Source organism: Anastrepha obliqua, chromosome 5, assembly GCF_027943255.1.
Source record: "Anastrepha obliqua isolate idAnaObli1 chromosome 5, idAnaObli1_1.0, whole genome shotgun sequence".
NCBI lineage: Eukaryota > Metazoa > Arthropoda > Insecta > Diptera > Tephritidae > Anastrepha > Anastrepha obliqua.
This window is the reverse complement of record NC_072896.1, coordinates 21,132,609-21,157,280: the sequence shown is the minus strand read 5'-3', so window position 1 is coordinate 21,157,280 and position 24,672 is coordinate 21,132,609. Positions and strand designations below refer to the sequence as shown.

The 24,672-nt window shown below is 37.2% G+C and overlaps 1 protein-coding gene across 1 annotated transcript in view; it reads left to right on the top strand.

The window, feature by feature from the left end:
- The window catches only part of LOC129247416 (sodium/potassium-transporting ATPase subunit beta-1), an 87,093-nt gene that overhangs the window by 12,924 nt on the left and 49,497 nt on the right, over positions 1-24,672 (top strand). The window lies entirely within an intron of this gene.

The following is a 24,672-nucleotide window of genomic DNA, read 5'->3' as shown; positions in this document are numbered from 1 at the left end:
ATATTTTCCATAATAAGATTCCTTATGCTTTTGAACAAAAAATAATTTTGTTTTAATATTTTGTTTGAAAAAATATTTTTTTCGAATTTTGTTTTTTATTTATTTTATTCTAAAACATGCAACAAACATATTTTCCAAAACAAGATTCCTAATGATTTTTAACAAAAAATAAAATATACCTACATATTATATACAAAAATTATATAATTATTTTGTTTGAAAAAATATTTTTGGTGTAAAATTTATTTTATTCTTAAACATGGAACACAAAAATGTTATAAAAAATTATATTAATACATATTTTGTTTAGAAAAAATTTTTTTTTTTTTAATATTTTTTTCGAAATTTTTTTTTTTTTGAAAATTTTTTTCCCAAAATTTATTTACTGTTCGTTTGGAAAAAAAAAAATTTTTTTAATTTTTTTTAATTTTTTTTTGAAAATTTTTTATACCAAAATTTATTTATTTTTTATCATTTGTGAAAAACATAACAGAAAAAATTTGAATTTTTTATTTTTTTTTTTTCATTAAAAGTTGAGACTACGCTCAGCAATCCCTGAAAGTTTCATAGTTAGACTCAATCAACTTTTGGAGTCATATTCAAATACTCACAGCGAATCAGTAAAAAAGCAGTGCAAAAATATTTAAAATTTTTGAAATTTTGGTATGGGGCTTTTTAAAGGCAAATATTTTAAAATTTTTAGAAATATAAAAAAATTCCAAAAAAAAAAATTTTTTGTTCAAACTAAATTTTAAGTTTTTTTGTCATTTGAGAAAAACAGAACAGAAAAAAATTAATTTTCATTTTTTTTTTTTCATATAGTACGAAGTAAGCTTTGAAAATCTTCAAAAAAATTATATTTTGAAGCAATTTAGTATGGAGCTTTTTAAAGTCAAATATTTTACTAGTCTTTTTAGCATTTTTATAAGTTAAAAAAAAATGTCAAAAAAAAATTAATTTTGCTCAAAATTGCAGGTATTTTTTTCTTTTTTGTCATTTGTGAAAAAAGAACTGAAAATTTTGAATTTTTTCTGATTCTAACTTTTCGAGTTATAGTCAAATACGCACAGCGAACCAGTGAAAAATCAGTGAAAAACCAGTGCAATCACTGTTGCTGTTATTGTTGTAGCTTAGATCAGATTTGTTGGGGGGTTGGACAATTTCAAGCACTCAGTTAGTAGACCGGATAGATATCAGTAGAAAAAATAAAGATAGGAAAGAAAAAGAGTGGATGGTAAAACGGATAAATTAGTTTGAGGTCACTCCTCCACAAATCTCTTGGATTCATTGATGAATTTTAAGAGAACCGGAAGAGGAAGAGTATGAACTTTGTCCATACTCGGTGTATCGCAACGCAGTATCCTAAGTCTGATTCTGGAAAATGCAGGGCAGCTACAGAGAAAATGCTCTGCAAAGTCGTCATTCTCAAGACAGGATAGGCATATCGGGCTGTCTACGACCCCCATGGTAGCCATAGCTGACCACAGATGTTGTGCCCTGTGCGTTGTTGTAGCTCACTAAACCCTGTCAGTGCGATGGACTTACTGGTCGTGTTCGTCTAGCTCATCTAACGGTAGACCCGCGAAGCGTGCTGTTTCGACAGGTTGTGACCAGAGGGAGAGGGGTGTTAGGGGAGTTGGTTTGCATCCTGCGCCACAACTTTCCTTATCCTCCTCTGTTTTGAGCCGTGGCCTCGAAAAATTACAGACGATTGCTGACCACATAGATAGCGGACCATCTCTTCAGTCATATGGCAACCGGTTCTAGGTACCATATTGATTCGTGGTTTTTCCCGAGCAGGGATTGCCGTTCCAGAAAACTAACTCTTTCTAGTGCGCTGAATCTCACCGCTCGTGTATAAATTGATTATCTTAATGTTTTGTCTTAGAACGAACTAGTAATCGGATAAAATCAAAATTTTTACGCTAAAGAGAAGATGTGCCAGCTATCAGCTTTTTTGTTGCCAGATATATTTTTTCTTCAAGGGTAACTTTTAAAATTTTATTTTCTGTAATTTTTTCTGAAGAAAAATTTTAATATATCACTTTTTTCATACGCCACGACTTTCTTCTTTCGTTTGATACTCCTGTCATCCGACTGCGTAAAATTCCAACCATGTTTTAATTTTTTAGTGAAAAAAGCTTAAAATTGTTCCTGATATAGACCTCAGGTGGGCACCGAACAATTCAGTAGGTTTGCCCACTAAGCGATAGAGTTTACTAGAATGTTGATACAAAAATTTAATGAAAAAAGCTAAAATAGTGTATTTATTTTTAAATTTTCATTCTTACTCGCTAATTTTTCTCCAAATAATTACACCCAACGCCATCAGTTCGCTCATTCGGTCAATATTATTTACAATCGACACATTTTCTCTTCCACTGGTTAACAACACGCAAATGCTACGTTAATTTTAATAATCAGCCACTTCCTTATTGCTGGTATTCATATTCGTATTCGTACACAAATTGTTACATGTGTCATTTTCGATGGAGTTTCAAAATTGGGGCAGTGTCCTCAAATAGTTTACCTAATTTATAGTGAAACACGAAAGCAGGTGGTCAGCGGCACTTGCATGTGTGTGTGTGTGAGTGCACACCTACGACAATACGAACACATGTTGGAATGTGTGTATGCATGTGAGGAGCAGACTGTTGTTGGTGTGGGTCAGTGGGTGGCGCCGCACCCAAAATAAACCTTTGCAAAAAAAGCTGTTTGCATTCTACTAACTAAAGCGCAACGCTTGGAATGCTTGAAACGGCTGTTGCTGCTCCTATTGCTGTTGCTGTTGCTGTCTCTGTTGTTGCTGCTGCTGCTGTTGAATGAACGCTGCTGTAGACATGCGCCAAAAGGTTAACAACCCTTTGGAACGCATTGACGGGACTGTACGACGCTTGCATATCCTTATTGACTGCAAATACAGGCGCACACGCAAAAGTAGGGTATGTATGTGTGTCTGCTTTAGCTTTCGGCAGTATGCATGCGAGAGAGAGTTATGTATGGTTGCGTGTGTGTGCGTGTGTGTGTATTACTATGTAGTTCAGTTGCAGGATGCAAAAGCGAAAAATTTTTACTACGCCACGCCATTAGTATACGTAGCATAGCAGTGTGGCCAAGTTGTAGCAATGCATACCGATTTATGTGTGTATGTGCGTGTATGTACAGTTGCAACACGAAAGTAGAATGAACTCAATATTGTGCAGGACATTTATGCAAGGACCTGCGCATATATTTCTCATAGTTAGGTATACCTGTATATGTATTATATATGTGTGTATATGTGTGGGTATACAGGTACATAGCGGGAATATTGTGGAAATAGCGAAAGTGTAACAACAGATGCCCGCCTCCCCACCCAACTTGTACGTACGTACTAGCATCTGCAACAGCAACTGCAGCAACAACACTTTGCCTTGAATGGTAAATAAAATATCCATGTCAATGCATTAACCGTGAGTTGAGCTAACAAATATGGAATTTACTTCAGTCGCTGGGACAGTTGCAGGTGTTGTGTAAAAATCATCGCTGATTACTGGTCATTAGAGCGAGGACATGTGGGACAGCTGAGTGTTGTGTCCTATTACAGCAACTTTGATTCTCTGGTGTAGATTTGCTGTGAAGATAAGTGCTATTAATGCCAGTAACTGCATTTTTATGGCAATATTTTCATAGAGAATAATAGTTTTCTGATTTCCACAACGATTTCACTAAGCATGTGGGGGTCACAATTAACGGATTGTTTACTGAATGATAAATTTCCATATCCTTGTTTTTCCCCAAGGAAAGATATTAAGTGTTTTATAAAATAAAATTTCAATGATGTTGTTGTTGTTGGTGATGTTGTTGTTATTGGTGATGTAGTTGTTGTTGTACACATTGCATCAGTGACGCCAACAAGAGGAAGGGCGCAACCGCGGTAATAGCGTACACACACCAAAAATTTAGCGAAGTCCTCAACCATCTGTGCGATCCTTATGCAAGAAAAATGTGAGACACAGATGGCGCTTCAAGCCGTAAGAAATCGTGGTTACTAAGCAACGACTGGTGGGCACTCCCACTACTTAGGACTGGTAGCGGCAGGCTAATCACCTACCCTGTCAGAAATCAAAATCTATTAACGAAATCAACGCAAGACTGAGTCTTGTCGAGGACCTATGCTCCCGCGAGGAGTGAACAAAGAAAAAAAAGTTGTTGTTGTTCTTCTTTTTTCCTGTTTTTGTTGTTTTTGTATCAGCAGATATGTACGGCGAATTCTTTTGGAGTGACAGTCCTTGGCGTGATATACATAAATCCGAGTAGTTCCGGTAACGTAAAGCCGACTGGCGTGGAAACGACTAGTTTTCATTGGCTTAAAACACTAACAGCTACTGAAGAATGATAAAAAAATAATAATAAGAAAAGTGCGCTTAGCGTAGTACACATAACAGAAGTGAAACTTTCAAGGCAGACAAAGAAAGAGAGAAAATGAAAGAGAGAGAGAGAGAGAGAAATAATATATATCTAAATAAATTCACAACATTTGCAGAGAATACAAATAGACAAAATTTACAAAAAACGGAGAAGGGTCGACCGGACACAAACTGTGGCAACAACGCGCATTATCACCCGCAAAATGCAGCGATTCCAGGACCGCAGCAAGGGCACAAATTACCGCAAGGCAATACCAATAAATCCGTCGCTGGAATGGATAGCACCAGAATGGATATAGTACGCACGACGGGAAACGGAAATAAGCGCCAAAAAGTAGGCACCAAAAAAATCGCCAAAAAAATTGGGAACAAAAAACGCCCCAAACAGTAGGCACCAAGGAAATATAACTCCAAAAGTAGGCACCAAAAATATATTTCCTACAAGTTTGCACGAACAAGCAAGCGCCAAAAAGTAGGCTGTGTAATTTCTCACTAGAAATTAGCAACCACAAGGAAAAACTCAGGAAAAATTGCCTAAAGTGTATCTAAGATATATATAAGGTATAGCTCTCTCCATCCTTTTCCTTGACGTTATATCTTTTTTCTCTCTCGCGGAACGAAAATGGCCAAAACGTTGCATGGCCCTAAAATTTTACTCTCCATTCTCGCTCGTCCATCGACGCCTAAGAAGTTTCACTTCAACAACCGATCAATAAAACGAATACTATTTTTTTATTTCAAAACTTCAGTATTCAGAAAAACCTATAAATGAGTTTCGGCTCGCGATTGGGACAGAATTTCCACCGAATTTATTGCATCGAAGAATCAGAAGTTTTTACAAAATCTTGAAGAGGCCCTAAGTCCAGCAATATGAAATATTTTTTGATTTATTGTACATATTTAGTCTATGAAAGTATTCGATGCGGTATCAGCTGGTAGTAACAGAGGAAGGCCTCTTCTGAGTCGGAAACATAAGGTGGAGAAGGACTTGGCTTGACTTGGTGTGTCCAACTGGCACCGACTAGCAGGAGAAAGAAACGGCGCGCTTTGTAAAACTCGGCCGAAATCGCGTAAATAATAATTTACTGCAGACGATTTATTAATTATACGTAAACTAGGGCATCCAATTAAGAATATTAGTAAAACTTGTTTTAGGCAAAGAAAAGTCAAGATCGATAGATAATTAGAGCCTACACTTCTGTTAAGTGTTTGGCCGAGCTCCTCCTCCTATTTGTGGTGATGTGTTGAAGTTGTTCCACAAATAGAGAGGACTACAGTTTTAAGCTGACTCCGAACGGCAAATGGTTTTTAGGAGAGCTTTTTCATAGCAGAAAGACACTCGGAGGTTTGCCATTGCTTGCGGAGGGGCAACCGCTATAAGAAAAAATGTTTCTATCATTTGATATTCATGCACCAAGCATAGAATTTGCCTTTGAAATAACAAAATTAATATGTCTGATGAATGAAAATTTAATATAAGATTCTTAGATTCTGGAAGGCTTTGCAGTTACATCCCGAGAAGCTGTACTGAGTTTTTAATAAATTCCGTGATTTTGAAAAAAGAAACATGGACGCCTTTAATATTTTATATTTAATGAAAGATGTGAAATCAGGTAGCAATGCGCAATAGAGATTCGTTTCTACACTGAAGAATCCAAGCAAAGAATCCAGGAAGCGTCTGCTCTGCGAAATTAGGGATTTAAATGCAGTTCCCCCTCCCAAACACCTCTTTTACCAAATCAGATTGCCAAGCTGCTTTCAGCGCGCACTCGACTCAGCGACAATTAATTCAGAAACAGTTCACTTTTCGAGGGTTCCGTTTATCTATCCGGTAACGAAAAGACATTCGTGCTTGCAAGTATGGGCACTCAGATTCTTGTGTATGCTGTACTGCCTCAGCTAGTCAGGCAGTGTTCAGAAAGTAAGAGAATCTCTTTAAGATAAATATGCAAATATGTATAAGTAGAAAGCCAATAAGCAACACTTCGCTACCTTCCCTTGAAAAATTGTTTCTAAAGAATTGGAGAAATCTAAAACTTATGAATGAATGAATGAAAATGAGGTATGCACTTCGACGCCACGGCCATTTGTGTGCTCTACTCATCACAGTACTTCATCCGAACCCAGCCCTCTCCATAAACCCAAAATGAAGCTGAGTTAAGCTGAGTGATTGTACCTTTTTCCTGGTCGCATCCGGCGAGATATCTAATCCTTCATCTCGCTTTAGCATCACGTTCGAGAAGAAAATGTGTTGGAGTTTCCGAGGGTTGGTCACAAAAACAACAGGTGTTAGAGGCAGAACTCTATCTAGAACTTAACTTTAAAGAATATGGACTCAAAAAACCATAACAAAGCAATGGAATGAAAAAATATATAAATAATTGGGGCGTAAACTTCTGTTAGATATTTGGCCGAGTTCCTCCGCCTCCTTCTTGTGGTGTGCGTCTTGATGTTGTTCCACAAATGGAGGGATCTACAGTTTTATGCCGACTCCGAACGACAAATACAAAAAGCTTTTTCATGGCAGAAACACTCTAAGCGGTTTTCCATAGCCTACCGAGCGACGACCGCTATTAGAACACATACTTTTGTACTATATATGACTTTATATGACGTTTGATGCCCATATATCGAATGATAGTCACGCACATCATTCCGCTACGGCAGGCACGCAATGATAGTAGTATTAAAAATGTAAACAATTTTTATAGTATACCTTCAGGAGCAATCAGAACAGTAACAACGCAAAACAAAACAGGAAGCAGCATTAATTAAATTTTGTGTGGTAGAATTTCCGTGCGGAAAATTACTTTTCACTTTATATTTAGCATGAATGTATATTTTCGGTAATATGCGTAGAAAATAGCTTAATTATTTGATAATAACAGACTTAGTATTGCTAAAAAAACAAACCGTAGATGTGAAACCTGTAAATAACATAAAAATGTGGGATTGTCTGTTAGCGATCTGTTATCGGCTAGAACCAAATGTTGAGCTAACATTATTGCAGAGAAGGGCTTCTCTAGCATAACAGAGCACTTTACTATGGTTAAGTTTTTGGAAGTCATAGTCGAAAACTTCAATTTAAATGTTGTTGCTTCAGAAAAAAAAGTATCGATATTTCCGCGTTGCGGCTTACGCTGACAATACCACACCATCAAACAGAAAAGACTGCAACGAAACTAAGTGCAAATTATGTTAGAAAATAATATAATAAAAAGTATCAAAAATACAATATAAAGTTTATATCTACGAAACCGGAAATTTTTATTTTTCGCAAATGTTGAAAAATAGTTTTATTTTTTTTCGCAAATTTTTTTTGTTTTTTTTTTTTTTTGCGGAAATTTTTATTTTTTGCAAATGTTGGATAAAACTTCATTCAAAGTACTCATAAAATGTAGTAGAGTTCAAGTATCTTATAGTTAAAATCGACGCTAAATGTTATTTCAGTCATATTAACTTCATTTCTGTGGATATTTTTAGGCTCCGCCACAAATATGAGTAACTCTGAAGCTCGCTGAAAGAGGAAGGCCTCTTTAGAAAGAGAAAAAACTATTTTGCGTTAAAAAGATTAAGTGGAAAAAGGTTTGCTTGTGTCCAACTGACACCAGTTAACTCGAGAGAAAAAGTACTGACTTATTAAACTCGCCCAAATTCGTTCATTTTCGCGTTATTGCGCCTATTAAGAAGAGAAAGATAGATACGTTCCCGCGGCAGTCGACTCTACGTTACCGGAACGACCCCTATTTTTATCTGGCCAAAGACTCACTTTCACATTAGCAGCATTCCCCGTATATGTATGGGAACGTTTATGCTGCTACAACAACAAGAAAAACAAGGATATAGATTTAGAGTTGTTAGGAAGCAATTCAGACAACGTTTGGTCACAAAAAAAAACTAGTAATAGTTTTTCCCCAGATTTCAAGCATCGTTTAAGTATTCAATCAAAACATTCGTGATCCTTGCAGAATATGGGAAATTTAACGAGCAGGGGCATCCTTTTATTATTATTATAATTTGCTTAAGCGCCGATTATGTGGCGCATAGTGCCAAAGTTAATGATTTCCACTTATTTCTATCCTTTGGGTTTTTCCTCAATTGAGTCCAGCTGAGATCGTTGCGAGTTATTTCGTCATGCAAGCTGCGTCGCCAGGATCATCTTGGTCTACCCCTGCGTCTATGCCCTTGTGGGTTCCACTCTACTGCCATCGTTGGTATTTTTTGAGCTGGTTTTCTGAGAGCGTCCAATTCATGCCCACTTCCTCTTACGGATATCAACGTCCATTGTAACTTCATTGCATCTTCTGTGCGCCCTTCAGTGTTCGCTGTCCAGTTTTCTGGCCACCAATCGCGTATTATTGTGCCGAGGCATAGGTTTAGAAACACAATCTCCAGTGATGTTGGCCAGCATTCACAACCACACAATACAATACCGATTTTTGATGTTAGAATTGGAGTATCGTACTTCTTTGAGCATTCCAAAGGCTGCTTTTGCTTTGCTTAAGCTTGCTATTATATCAGCGAAAGGGTCACCGTTGCAGTAAATTGGTTACCGAGCTACGTGAACTCTGCAACTTAATCAATCTATTTGCCAGCAATGGTAATAATATTAGGCTGTTTAGCTTTAATATCAATTGATTTCGTTTTCCGAATACTTATTTAGAGACCGTACCTTAAAGACTGGTCGCGCAAATCATTCGGTTTGGACTGTAGATGAGCCTATGTTTACTTGAGAAAAGATCCATGTCGTCAGCATAGGCCAAGTACTTTTGATACTCACCGGTTAGGGGATTCCATACACCACCTAAGCTATTATAGGAACACAAAAGATTTACCAATAATCAGCCATATGACTAGCCATACTGAACAACTTAAACTTAGACTTAGCTGAAACTTATATTTACTTAAAACAAAAGATTCCGTAACGCCCCTCTCTTCCCACCAGCTCAATGGAAGTTTCCATTAATAGCATCCACAGATGAAAACTCCACTTCACTGCTCCAAAAGCTACCCAAAAAAACTAATACTAATACACTCACAGGGTCGAGTTGACACTAAACTACCGCAATTTCGATTATAAGTCACGTCACACACATTCAAAGCCAAATGCAGACACGTGCTAACTGAGTGTTCATTCCACAAAAACAAGTAAAGGAACAGAGAAAAATAAATGCGCCCAAACGCTTTAGCCTTCAGCGCAAACTGTTGAAACAAAAAAAAAGTATTTGTATATATTCCGCCGTTGCACCGAAGGGTTAAGAGCACGCTGAGGCCGCATGTGTAGCAGCAACCCCATTCATGATTTTCGTTTACCATTCGCTTTACTACATGCACAATGCCCTGAGCATGTCAAGGATATGTTGCCGTGGTATGACTTGGTTTGGTTTCTGGTGCATGGTGCACGCGTCCAGTGAGTGATCAGTGCAATGGACGCGAATGAAAACATAGTTTATGCCAGCATCGCAGCATATTTCAAGCACACCAGAACATATATACATATATATATATATATATATATATATATATATACAAACAAGCACATTATCCCATTTTGAGTCCATTGAACTCGACATAAAACAAGGAATAGAAAAATGATTTGAAGGATTAAAGGCGTCATTTATGGCATACGAAGGCAGCCAAGTGGCATGGTTGTAAAAACAAGTAACCACAAATGCTTGTAGATTTTTTAAGATAAGAGCGCACATAAATTGAAAAATTCTGGTGCGACGACAGGCAATTGGATCTGAAAAAAACGAGCAAAAAATTGTAATGGTTTTTAAGAAGTTTTTTACTGAAAATGACTTTGTTTTATTATTTTTTGCAAAGTGAAAATTCAATCATAACCATTTTATTTTTTCTTGTACATACATACATACATACTCCTCTATACTTATGAATACATATATACATACATATGTATGTATTGCATGTATCTACATAAAATGAAACCAGCTACAGTTTTCACTTCGCAGAAAATATTGATGCTATTGCTCTTGAAATATTGAAAACGAAAGACAGAACAATTTTACATACATACGTTACAATATAAAAATAGGAATGTGTAATTAATTTTCTATTTTGCTACTTAAACGCAAAATCGGCACGCATTCCTTGTAGGAAAGCCACTAGCACGGAACTGGTTCGCTTTGAGTGAAATTTGGCCCATGACTAGTACGCATTTTCATTATTCTCCATATAAGCAGGTCATTTGATCAGTTTAACCAGGTGATGCTTAAGAAATTGTGAATTTTCTTCCCTGCATATATTTTTCGATAGTTCTCAATTAGTACCAAATGCTGTGGTTGGGAACTAGTGTGCACTACATTCCTTTTGTGACAATTCAGGACCAGTTTTGAAATAAAAAATTCTAAATAATATTTATATATTTATTACAATAGCCAAAAGAGTTAGTGCGCTTTGAGGAACCCTGGAATGGGTCTTCGATTTTTGGAGTAGCTGAAAAATGTTCAATTATAGATTTTTTCTCAAATATTTTTTTTTTCGTTATTGAATTTAATGTCAGTGTTCAGCGAGCAGTCTTTAGTTACTCTTAATGACCACCAGACGATTTTTTACGTCGGAAATGACGTTATTTTAAGCACACTTTGTGAAAGGAAAGTAAGGGCATCGCTAAAATGGCACTCGAGTGGAACTCCCAAGCCTCACGAAGGAGAGGACGGCCCGTACTTCGGGGTTGGATAAGAATAGAACAGAACGGAATGGATAAGAACGGTACATGTTGAATGTCAACAAAGTGGTAGCTGGTCTCATGATCGAGGAATCCCACAAAATCATGATAGATGGAATTCGTTAGTATCCGCCCTATGTTCCGATTAGGACCGATAATAAATTATAACGTTACATATATATATATTTTTTTGTGTATTAAATTTATAGTAAAGGAAATTAAAAAAAATATATTACCACCCGGACAAGGCACCCACCCAGAGGAAGGCCTCCTCTGCGTTAGAAAGATGAGGCTGGAGCCGTTCAACAAGAGAAAGAAATGGCATTAAACTCAAACGACATCACTTAAGCGGTTATCACGCCAATCAAGAAGAAGAAGAAGAAGATGAAGGGCAACCCAAAATATGGTGCAGCATTTTGTTTAAAAATAAACCCGTTTTACAAAAAAAATATATCATTTGAGTTACATTTCCCAGAGAATATTTCAGCATAGTTTACGCTAAATAAATATTTATTCTTTACGTTTAGAACTAATTATAATAATTTCTGTAATAATAGCAGTATGGTAACACTGTGTCGAAATTCAAATGAATGTCAGAAATAAATATTATAAATTAAAAGAATAAATTATCTCAGCGCGAGAAATAATAATAATATAGAATACTTTGCTCTTAGGCCGTCAGACATTTCTTTTTTCTTCAAAAATCAATGCGATTTTCAACCTACCTCAAACATGCACTTTATTATACCAAATTTTCCAGGTTATAACCCTGCGTCCTCGAAATTTTTCAAAAACTTCTGATTAAAAGATTTGAAATTTTGATGAAAACTTTTTAATTTTTTTTTAGTGTGCACAAAGTTTAAAACTTCGATTAAGTTTTTGTAGAATAATGAATTATATTTTCGTAAAAAAACATTATTTAAAACAAACAAAATGTAGGTAGGACCAAGCTTTTCCGCAAGAGTTCCGATCACCCAGTGACCGTTACAAGCTTGGAAATTGAATGGCAGGGATGCCCAGTGATTTTGAGATAGCACACGAAGAGATAAATTGTGCAGAATCACTAAGTTGTACATCCAGAGTACGACACGTGGCTTGAAACCCCATTTTTTGCCGAACCTAGATTGACAGTAGAAAGCTATACTGACCTTCTTTACTCAATTTTCGATGTGCAGCTTCAATGGAGTTTGCGGGAAAAGTATTACACCAAGATACTTAACTTCCAACGAGAGCAAAAGAAACTGGTTATTTAATCTAGGAAGTCTAAAAGGTGAAGGTTTGTATTTTCTAGTAAATACCACCAGCTGCGTTTTGTCAGAGTTGAATCTAACACCTTCCGAAATTTCAACCATGACTGAGGGAAAGTTACCTGAAAGCAGCAGGACCAAGTCATCGGCTTCCATCACAAATCTTGTTTCCTTTGTTAAGGGTTTCCCTACACGGGCCTTACATGTACGCACGCATACTTTCGTGAAGAAAGTGTGTACACACGCGCATACATAGTCAGATCTGTGCGCTTTACTTAGCAACAGTTTGGAACTGTGCCGATTTTTGAAATAAAACAGCGCCCACTTGTGACGTTCGGAGAAGCGGAAGTAATGAAATACTGAAAAGAAAATTGGCAAGTCATAGTATGAAAAATGAAATGAAAAAATTCTATTGTAAATCAGCAAAGATCGAGTGCAAGTCCTTCTAAATATAGTTAATTGTTTTCTGTTAATCTTAATAATTTTCCGAAATTTAATAAATTTTAAAATTCCGATGGAAAATCAGTAAAAAATATTTCCTTATATTTTCGTGTGTTTCTTGTATCGATATCGATAACTATGGTTCTACAGCTGAGAATGGCAAACTGTGTTAACACATCGCTTCACTAAAGATTGGCAAGTCATCACGAAATGTATAACGCCAGAACAACACTTTCAAATTGCGGAAATTTACTTTAAGGGGTTACGGATAGTCAGAAATTTCAAAAACTTGGATATTTCTGTTTGCATTTTCTTAAAGTATACCATCTTAAAAATATTATGTGAAAATTTGAAGTGAATCCGGTAAATACTTTTCGAGTTATTCAACAATTAACAAAGGGAGCTCGGGCGCTCCGGAGCGTTCGAGAGCAAGTAGCTAAACTTTAAATGCATTTTTCTCAAAACTATGTTTTTTGAACCGGTGATCACTGTAACTTAAAAACCGCTTGGTAGATTTCAATAAAATGTATACTGCTTTTAAAAAACGTAAAAAACTCGTGCCTGATGGAAGGATGTTTTTTTACGAATTTCGTTTTTTTTTAACAATTAATTGTTAGTTTATTTCTCGAAAATCTGAAAAATATCTGCTGAGGCCGCCATATTGTTAATTTAGAAAAAAAACAGCTTCGACTCATAAAATTTAATTTCTCTTGTCCGATTGATTTTAGATGAGTCTCAAAGGACTTGTGATGATCCCCGCAAGGGAAACGTAGAAACAGGCTCCACACAAATAGCGATAACTTTTGGTTGGTTGGTTGGTTAGAGTGGTAATTCATCCAGAATCCAACTAGCGCTCCCGCACCATTTTGTTTCCACATCCTCGTTACCAAATTGTTTAACAGTTATTTACAGCTAGACTATATCCAGTCTGTGCGGTTTAGAAACCTTATTAGGTTGTTGACGTCTAAGCCAAACTCTCGAACAGCGGTTTGCCCAGGGTTCACATTCTGTCCTTCCATAGGGCAGGGCATTCACAGAGGAAATGGAAGAGTGTTTCCTTTTTCTCCAGTTGTTTGAAACTACAAGGGGTGCCTTTCATATGTCGGGATTAGAGAACAAAAACAAAAAAAAAAACAGGCGACCATTTGCTTGGAAGTGCTTCGTGCGCGAACAACTTTTGTTGGATTTGGCTCATCTTGAAACACCCATACAGTCGACTGCTGTTCACTTTCGGGCTCATGCGCGTAAATCCATGATTCATCACCTGTCACGATGTCATAGACGTGTTTCGAAGCCCCGCGATCGTATTTTTTGAGCATTTCCTTCGACCAATCGACACGAGCCTTTTTTTGAGCGATTGACAAATTGTGTGGGATCCAACGCGAACATATTTTTTTGACAAGCAAATGTTTATGCAATATTGAATGTATGCTGGTCTCACTAATGCCTAAGATTGTCTCAATCTCACGATAGGTCACATGACGATCTTGCAATATCAGTTCGCGCACAGCATCAATGATTTTCGGAACAACAACTGATTTTGGACGACCTTCACGAAATTCGTCTTGGAGTGAACTACGACCACGATTGAATTCACCATACCATCGATAAACACTGGTCCTTGATGGAGCTTCATCGCCAAAAAAGTTAATGCACGTCGAAAGTTGTGAAAAATAATTTCACGAAAATGTTCACGATTTAATTTCATTTTTGGACCGAGATGAATCTTTTAAGTTACTGTAAACAACACAAATAGCGCTGGTATTTCAAAACGTTCTGAGTACGTAAAAACCAAAAAATGTTAAACTTTGCGATACAGCTGTCAGTTGCCAGATTGCAATACCAGGGTTGCCAAATCCCGACATATAAAAGGCACCCCTCGTATGACAGTATGTGTTGTGAGGGAAAACAACTATTGAAAATCATAATTTTTTCGGGCCTCTGACTACCCCTAGGGTAGGGTCACAAAATCGAAATTTTTTTTCTTCACTCATCTTATAGTAAATCATTTCAAGAATGTTGTGTCAAAATTTTAAGTGGATCGGAGCAGAACTCTCAAAGTTATAGCCTTTGTAGGCACTCTACCTCGAATGCGGAGCATCGATAATTTCTCAGAGTCATTTTTTCAAACGCGTTTTTCCCGAAACGACTTCTTAAAAGTCGGTGCCAATCACAACTCAAAACTATTCAAAAATACCTCCCCCCTACACTGTTTTTTTTTTTTTTTTGTTTTTTAAGGTTGTTTTTCACTTACAAATATGGCGAAATTTTTCGCCAAAAATGCTCGTTTTACGTTTTTTTGCCACCAAAACTACAAAAATGAAAAAAAAAATTATTAATGTAGGGGGGAGCATTACGTCATACTTTAACTGAAAAATTCGACTTTTTTAGTTTCAGATGATTCTACGACGAATGCCGATTGGCACCGCAGAGCACCTCTCGAAAAACATATCTCCAAAAAAAACTCTGTCATGGGCTTATTTGTCAATATTTTATTATTAATATTTTTTAAAAACTTATTGAAAAGATGTACAATAACATGTAACTGATTTTATTAAAGTATCTTAAGCCATATTTCTGTAAAAAATTCACAAAAAAAGTGTTTTTTTTTAGCGCTAAACCCTACCTCCCCCTTAAAAAAATAAATCTGTTCGCGAAGTTCATATAGCGAAGTGTTGAAGAAGACGTCGAAAGGTCGATTCATTGCCGTTTTCAACTTATTGGCCTTTTTCCTTCGACTACGTGAAAATTTTATCTAAGAATCTTGGCTAATGCGCCTATAAAATACAGCTCGTGCCAAAATTGAACCCAAAAGAAACATCGTTTGCGGAGCATTTTTCTGATTGGACTCATTTAAATTTATTATTCAGACTTATTGGCAAAAGCAGTCAAAAATTGGACTGATCGAACAGACCATGTAACTCGCAGCCGCGGCGGACATATGCCGGATATCAACTTCAAAAAATAAATGCCATAAATCATCTAGCAGATTATAATAACAAAAGTTAGTCAAACAATATTGCTGTTTCTTATTATAATTTTAGTTTCTCAACCTCTTCACAAACACCCGATATTTCACAGCAAATATTGTTAAATTTGTTTATTTTCATAAGCTTCTTTATTGATCGTCCTTAAATGCGCTACATAACACATGAACATACATATACATGTGAGTGTGCTTATGTGCATGTGTGTGCATGTGCGCTTGTATGACTGCATAAACACCAATTTATGATTACAAATTCATTCTAAATAAATATCGAATTGCCTTCGAAATCAAGTCGAATGCCTCATAATTTTATTTGCACACGCATTTATTTTTAGGCGCTGCTTTATTTGAAAAGCCTTTACACTTTTTTCACGCCTATCGTTTGCCGATCGATTATTGATCTAATTGCGTGCGATCAATTTGGAGCACACAGTCCCTTTCCCTCTATGCCTCTCTCGCATGCGCTGAATTGTTACACCTTCAATCGATTGCATACAAAATTGCCATAATCAAAACAACAACAACAATTGTGGTGTTTTCGGTTGCGGTTGAATAATTCAAAAGTCAATATGAGTGCAAGTAGACATACGCACGTACGTCTGTATGTATGTATGTATAGTCATATGGATTTGTAAAGGCATATACAGACTTAGTAAACAATACTAAATACATACATGTGTGTGAGTAGAAAAGGCGCATGGCGGGAAAATGGAAAAACATTTTCTGAATGCGCGCTTGGCATAGGAAGGTCGCATTCCCACCAAAGCAATTCGATTCGTTTCAATTATGTCAGCGCATTAAAGTAACTTAAATGAATTTAAATGCATAGTGTAGCGGAATTGTGCGAACACGCACGCAGATTAGAAAGAAAAGGGGGGGTTGAGATACCGGAAAACGTATTATCGGATGTTAACAAGTCAAATACTATTGATTTTATTATAAAATTACTCGTTCATTGGTTGAAGGGAAGTCTTTCAGTAAAGTGGGGGTTGAAAAATTGTAAAAATGTCTAAGCTCAGTGCTAATGATAGGAGCATAAAAGTACACGCGCATACAATATTACATGCACGCATACATACGCAGATCATTAGAGGCCCACGTGTGAAAAAAAATCAAGTTCAAGATCATTTTGTAAAAGGCTGCGTAATGTAAATTTCACCAGCACGCATTTGGCCATTTACGTCTAGTTGAAGCACAGGTAGATGCGGGGTGGATTGCAGTAGCTATCACTACAAAAGTTGGCACACTTACCCTATCTGTTAGTCAGAGAATAATTTCCAAATTAGGCGATTATTGCACCGCACGCAGAGTCTGTAGAGGAACTCCTCAAGTAGGAGTTCTTTCTCCTCTTCTGTGGAACCTGGCCGTCAACGATTGCTGCTCGATGGACGGGGCTGTAAAGTAATTGCTTACGCAGATGATATATTTGTTGCTAAAATGGGCAAATATCTTTCAACTCTTAGCAATCTAATGCATACCGTTCTTAATAAGCTGTCTAGATCGGCTCTACATAGTGATTTGGGTGTGAACCCTTAGAAAACAGAATTAGTGCTGGTCTAGAGGAAATACAAAATTCCACAATTCGTGAAGCCAACAATAAGTGTTGTAAGGCTGGAAATAGAAGATAACGCCAGATATTTAGGTGTAATTCTTGACAATAAACTAAATTGGAACATGAGTTGTGTTAGGAAAGATGTTGAGACTCTATTCTCATGCAAAACGGCCATAGAATGTAAATGGGGTCTTTCTCCGAAGAACACCTACTGGCTGTATATCACCCTCTGTATATGACCCCCTGAGCCTCCGCCTTTTAAGCTTCCAAGACTAAACAACCAGTGTCTTACACTCGCATCGGAAGTCAGGTATCCTTGTGTAATACTTGACCCCAAGCTCCACTGGAAGCTGCACATAGAAAATCGAGTTAAGAAGGCCAATATAGCCTTCTACGCCTGTAAATCTATGTTCGGCAGAAAACGGGGCCTCAAGCCACGCGTCGTACTTTGGATGTACAACTTAGTTTGGTGAGTAGCTCTTCAGAAGGGCTACAACACCACTAAACTAGAGAGAGTACAGATAACTTCATGTGTGGGCATAACTGGTGCTTGTAGAACATGTCCCCCTGCTGCGCTCAACGTTATTTTGCGCTTACTTCCTGTGGATCTGCAAGTTAAATCCATTGCTGCTCAGAGCGGAGCGGAGTGCGGAGAAGGTTGGAATTCCGCACAATCCCTATTGCCGAAGCTGCGGGGATCCTGCAGAGAAAGAGACTGTTGAACACTTTCTTTGCAAATGTCCGGCTCTGGTGGCTAGGCGCTCGAGACTACTTAGCGTGCCCTTTGGGGATGACCTGAAGAAATTCTCCAGCCTAGATCCCTTTTCTCTCCTCCACTACATCAACAGCTCTGGATGGCTGTAGAAGGTTTTCTCTTCACAAAAATTTTTCTTTGCACAGGTAATGATCCACATCACTGTGCCACTACTTGAAGTGTGCCTGTGGCACTCTTGCCATTTTACCTACCCACCATATGACCCTTATCTCGATCATAGCCTCGTGGACGGCTCTCAACAAGACTACGATTAGAAAAGGCTTCAGAGAGTTCAACGTAATATTTTAATAGGCTTTTTAGTACTAGAATTCCAGCTAGAGTTAAGTGGGTCCACAATATAACTGGTGGGAAAAACTGCGTACGATTCTTTACTGATGGCCCAAAGCTTGGCGTTAAAGTTGACTTTGGTGTCTCCTGTAAGAAGCCAAAAGTGAGAGTTTGAGCTCGACTTCTTAATAACTGTAGCATACTCATATTTCAGGCTGAAATTCGTGGCATGGTAGATACTTTGTCTCATCATTTTTGAATGATACAGATGACCTTTATGATGAAGTGTCAGCCAAATCAATGGGTTTCCACTTACACCAAAATGGTTTAGGGAGGTACTGCGGTATCACAATGGAGCAGCAACAGTCTAAGTGAGTTGGTTTAGAAACCGACTGCCTCTCTACCTGCCGACTTACTACATCTGTTGTCATATCAAAAGTACGAATATATTGTACCTTCTTGAGCTATCTACTGCCTCCAAGGGAAATCTACCTCTAAGACTTTTCACAATTTAGTATTCACTACTTTAAATGGGGCTTCCATTGTAAGCTCTGTCCATTTTTTTGTGTTCCCAAATCCCGTCGCAATAATCAGGTGTTGTGATTGAAGTTTTGTGAATTCAAGTGATAGCGAAATTGGATAAGTCGATGAGAATTTGGGATGAGCTCCCACGACAGTCGGTTTTGCATTACCGGAATGATCTGCATTTATGTCCGGCCTAGGACTGTCACCCCAGCAGCATTCCCTGTCCATGCATAGGGAACGTTTATACTGCTACAACAACAACAAATATCAACAGTAGGCGCAGAAGGATAGGAAACATCCAAGGGTTTTATTATTATTATATTCGGCCGCCGTACCAGAATAGACTTCTACGTTACTACCATTCCCTAGCTCCCGGGTTCGAAGCCCACTATGGGGTGGGAACGTGTAAACCTTTTTTGATCAAGAGTTTCCTTTATAGGAAAACTCTTCAATAGCACTTTGCCTGTTCACAAGCCAATGCGAAGCTAAGATAGAGCAATTCTCGTAAATTTGGATCCTGAGATACTTTACAATCGTTACGATTGCTGGGGCTCCAACTCCGCGGTCGAACAACCGAAAAGCAAGGCAGAAAATTGAGTCATAAGCGAAAATGTTCCTTCCATGTTCTAGCACCAGGAAATCGTATCTTAGAAATTCTCTCAGAAACGAGCATCAGATTAAATTGATCTGCGACGTTCAACAGACAGCTAAACATTTCATTCAAGGCTGAAAGCCGAGCTGCACCTAAGCTTTACATATCCCCTTAAATCTATACAACCAAATGGTTATGAACCGAAAAAAGTTTTCTCAGAGAAATGTGACTTTAATTGTTGGCGTCATCCATTACATTTAAATCAAAATGTTTGCAAAAATATGCATTAATAATTTTTATACAAATTTATTTGCTTCGCCCTTCAAATTGAACGTGCACATTTTCACTTTAAGCCTGCCATATGCGATTTTGCTACCGGAATGTCAATGGATGTGTGTATGAGTATATTTGCGTGTATATATTTACACTAGTATATATACTATAGTAGGCACATATTTGAGTTACGTCCACCTAAGTTGTATCACCGTTCAGTATTTCAAAGTTGACGTTTCTTAAGTGATAAGCATTAACTTGTTAATATATTCTCGTGTAGTCGGTAGGGTTATATATTATATATTCACATGTACTTACTTACCTATATGCGAACGAATAGGCCTTTAGTAACTACTAAAATCGTTGAGTGTGCATTAGGGTGGGTAATTTTTTTCGATACCGTGTCTAGCAGAAGCGGTTTCAACTTACATAAAATTAGAAAAAAATAGAACATAAAGCATAGCTCTAAAGTCAATTTCGAGTCCCTCAAATTTTAAAGGAAGCTATCTCTGGTTACTGATGTGCCCGAAATCGCGGAAGGAGTAGGAGCGGCTGTCTTTTGTCCGCAATTTAATCTCCAAAAGTCTTTCAGACTTCCTAATTACTGTAGTATATTTCAAGCTGAAATCTATGCCGCAACAAAAGCAGCTGAATTGGAATTAATCCGTTTTAATACTCGCGCAAACATTTTATTGTTATTCAAGTGGCTATTAAAACAATTATATCTCCTTGAACCAACTCAGAATGTGTTCAACAATGCAGATCCGAAATAGATGGACTCTGCGCAAATGGGCAGGTCATTTTTTTCTGGATACCAGAACTCAAAGGAATATAAGGAAATGAGAGAGTTGATGAGCTCGCTAAGGCAGGTATTCGATTGCTGAGACTGAGCACGTCAGATATTTGTATACCCATCACTCTCCCTTCTGAAAACTGAACTAAATGAGGAACTAGCTCTGAAAACGCAGTGGATATGGCAACACTCCCCCTCTGCCAAAATTATGCCAAGGACTTGGAATACGAAAACTACAAACTTTATTTTGTGACTCTCTCGAAAGATTGCAAAATGTTGGCTGGAATACTGAAGGGACAGTGTCTAACTCCACAACACGCAGCCAAATGAGGTTAGTCCAGAGGAATGCGTATAACATATGCAAGAAAGAATGCTAGGGGTACATTGGAACACCTACTTTGCCACATCCCTTCTCTTTGTAAGAGTCAGCAAATGTGCCTAAGACCAACATATTTTTCATCCTTGAAGAATATTGCTGACAAAAGGCTGAACGGTTTGTTAAAACTCGCGAAGCATTAAGAAATACATATTATCTTCTACTCCAAAACACATTGAACCCTAGAGGTCTAGGTGAGATCCTTTTACAGATCAGCTAGCACTACCTAACCTAACCTATCCCTGGTTAATACAAAGTTGTAGACTTAAGCATTATGAACGATATTTTTTTTTAATACAAACTTGCACTTGGGCATTTTTGGGACGAATAATTTTTTATATATCAATTTTTTATTTAAGGATCCCAAAGATGGCGATTTGCTAAAGCAAATTGTTGCAATTCTTTAATATTTTAATAGGAGAAGTGACCGCAAGAAATTTATTTATATGCGAATTGCGTAAAACTAAAAACAATTAAATTTTACTTTCAAAAATTTATTGAAAAATTTTTTTTATATAAGTCAAATTAAAGCTTGGAAAAAAGCAATTAAATTTTACAACATTTCAAAAATGTATTTAAAATTTTTTTTATGTAAACCAAACTAAAAAAATCTTGAAAAGAACTATTAAATTTTATAATATTTCAAAAATTTATTTACAAATTTTTATTAATCTCTTGTTTTCTATAATTAAAAAGTATATATGCTATAAAATTATTTTAGTTTTAGAGTCGTTTAACTAAGGACCTGTTTTTACTTTAGCCCGTTCAACTTAGGTATAATTTTTCTACTTTCTATCTCATAGGCATAACTGTCGTTCTTATTAATTATTACTATCAGATTTTCTTATTAATTAAAAATTTTAAAATTTTCGGGACTAGTATTTGATGCAAATTTTTTCCTAGAATTATATGCAGAATCCGAATCCGCTAGGAACGATGTCGAAAAAATCATTCCATACAAATTGGCCCACCCTAGTGCACATACTATACTAACATATATACGTATTATGTAAATTGTTTAGACGTGCTTGGGTTCCTACTCTCATTGTGAAGGGCAAAGATAGTGTAATCGTGTGCCCATACATACGTACATACATACCTGCAGTTGGAATTGTAAATATTTTAACTGTAAATGAACGAGGATCGGGTATATAGCATTTGCGTAACAAATGGCTTTCCAAATGGTTGTCAGGATAAAAAACTGAAAAGTATTGAAGGTTGGCTCAGATATATCCTTAGATCAGGGCAGATAGGGCTGGAAGCCTAGAAAATAAATTCACTCGGAATGAATATATCTGCAGTATTGCCCGAGTTCTTTACCACCATTTGATAATAAAATCGTTACTCCAGTAGGTAGATGAAATGGTTGAAGTGTCAGTTTGGCACTACTCAAGTAGCGCTAAAGCGCCTCCAGTAGCAATCTAAAAAAAAATTACTGCCTTTTTAACCAACTGTCATAAACTTTTTGGTCTTCTGTTAGTAGAAAACTTCAAACTCTCGAACTGTTTTCCATCAAGCAACTTAAGGTTGTGCCTAGCGAGAACGAAGTACTCTCACATTCCGGGTATTCTCTTGTTATGCGCATTTCCTATACGTCTTGTCCCAGGTACGCCTAAATTTGAAGGTGTGCGCCACAAGCAGGCTACGCCTTGGCTAAAGCCTTGAATTTTATCCTTTGAGTAATAATTAAATAGAGTTTGAAGTCACTCAAGAAATGGAAAAATGCTTTATTAGCTTTCCAAATTATGGCTTAAGAACTTTTTTTCATAGAAAAGCATTTTTACATAAGTTTACGCTGAAGCTCCTTGAGCGTTTGGCAAACCGGTTTGAATCTGTATTGTCAAGATTTTGAACTTATCAAACTCACTTTTGGCAAAGCAACCCAGCTGGCATATGGAAGTAATTAGAAATAATTGACTGTGCGGTGAAAAACCCACAATTCTTCGTTCCTCCAGGTTTGCTATTTAGCTGTGGTGAAAAACAAAATTGTGAGAGGAACTTCGGCAGCCACGTCACGGGAGTGATTCGCCAGCCGAATTCTGCACGATCATTTCACATGTACTCACACACTCGTCCAATCAGTCGTTGCTCAGACGGCAACGAAGTTTCATTGGTTGAATTTTTCGTATATCACCAAAACAATCTCCCTTTTCTTTTGTAAATACACCACAAGTGACGACAGCCTATCAGCTGATTCTGTTGAATTCGCTGAGAGCCGAGCACACCTCTAAAAATCGTTTCACCATGGCATATAAATCAATACATAGTAGCCAGCCTAGAATTCACCTACGTTTATCGTGTCAGTTATTAATTCCAGAATCGTGTGTTCGATAACAGCTAATTGGGGGTAGAACATCACTCATTTCGGAAAACTTATTTTTCTAATAGCAGTCGAAACACGGCCGCCGAAAGTGAAGCTTCGAGTGCATCTTCGTTGTGAAAAGGTTTCACATAAAATTCATCTAGCGTTCAGAAGCCACATAAATCATTAGGGACCTCCATTTGGAGAAGAAAATTATAATTAAAGGCACCATAGATTACAGACGAAACTCGCCTATTTGCTTTGCACTAACATTAGCATTTTTAGCATTTATTGTTATATTTAATAATTTTATTATTTATCGAACTGCGCAGATTCACCGCAAAACAGGTTTTTCAATTTACATATTCACACAAACAAATATGTATCATAGGTGTGTTTGTTCTTTGGAAAAGTGTGAATAGTTCTTTTGAAAAATTATAATGAACCGCCAGCAAATTAATTGTACAATTAGCACCTACTGATATTTTTTACCATTTTGTTATATGCCTACAGATGTGTGTGTTATGTATGTATATTTACGGAAGTTGTTATTTTTCATATTAAAATAAAGTAAATAAGAGTTTAAAAATAAAAGAAAAAGTACCCAATGAATTATAGGATTTTATTTAAAAACTGTTATGTATATAAGGAAGCCATCACCCAAAATTCGAGGTTGTTAAATACATCAATCAATAGATAAGAGGAACGTGCAGGGACCCATCTGTAAATGGATGGAGTCTCAGCTACAGGCAAATCAAGCTGAAGCCGCAACGGCAAAGAGTACTATCCAACTACAAACAAGTACAGGGTATCCTATCAACCGTCCTGTCATGGATAGCTGGATGACGTTGTAATTATAGCAACAGGCAAGTTCGAAAACACTCTTTGCGACATAATGCAAAGAGCTCTAAACCTGACGAATAGATGGTGTGGATTGGTCGGCGAAGTCAAGTATCTTGGTCTTGTCCTGGATGCTAAACTTAACTGGAAAAGGTATGCTTACGCAATCCTGTTCAAAGCATCAAAGGTTCTAATGATCTGCAAACGTTTAGCAGGAAAATACTAAAGTTGTGGCCTAAGAATCTTCAGATGGATGAGCACCATGATAATCAGGCCAATGATACATATGGAGCGCTTGCTTGGGTATTAGGAGCCGCTCTCTCGCCAGTGCTTCAGCGCTTAGAATCTGCATCACGAAGGCGTTACGAACCTGCCCTACGGCTACGATTGAGGTAATGTTTGAGCTGACACCGCTTTACATTGTTGTTCAGCAACCAGCCAAGCATACTCTGCTTAATATTACCAGGGAAGGCTGCGGGAGAGCAAAAGTGATGTCATCTAAAAATTTGGAAGTGCTGAGTGTGCAGCTCCTACTTGCCCAGCTATCCAGAGATGATATCACTAAAGTAATCAAATTCGAAAAGAAGTTCAGAACTGAACTGT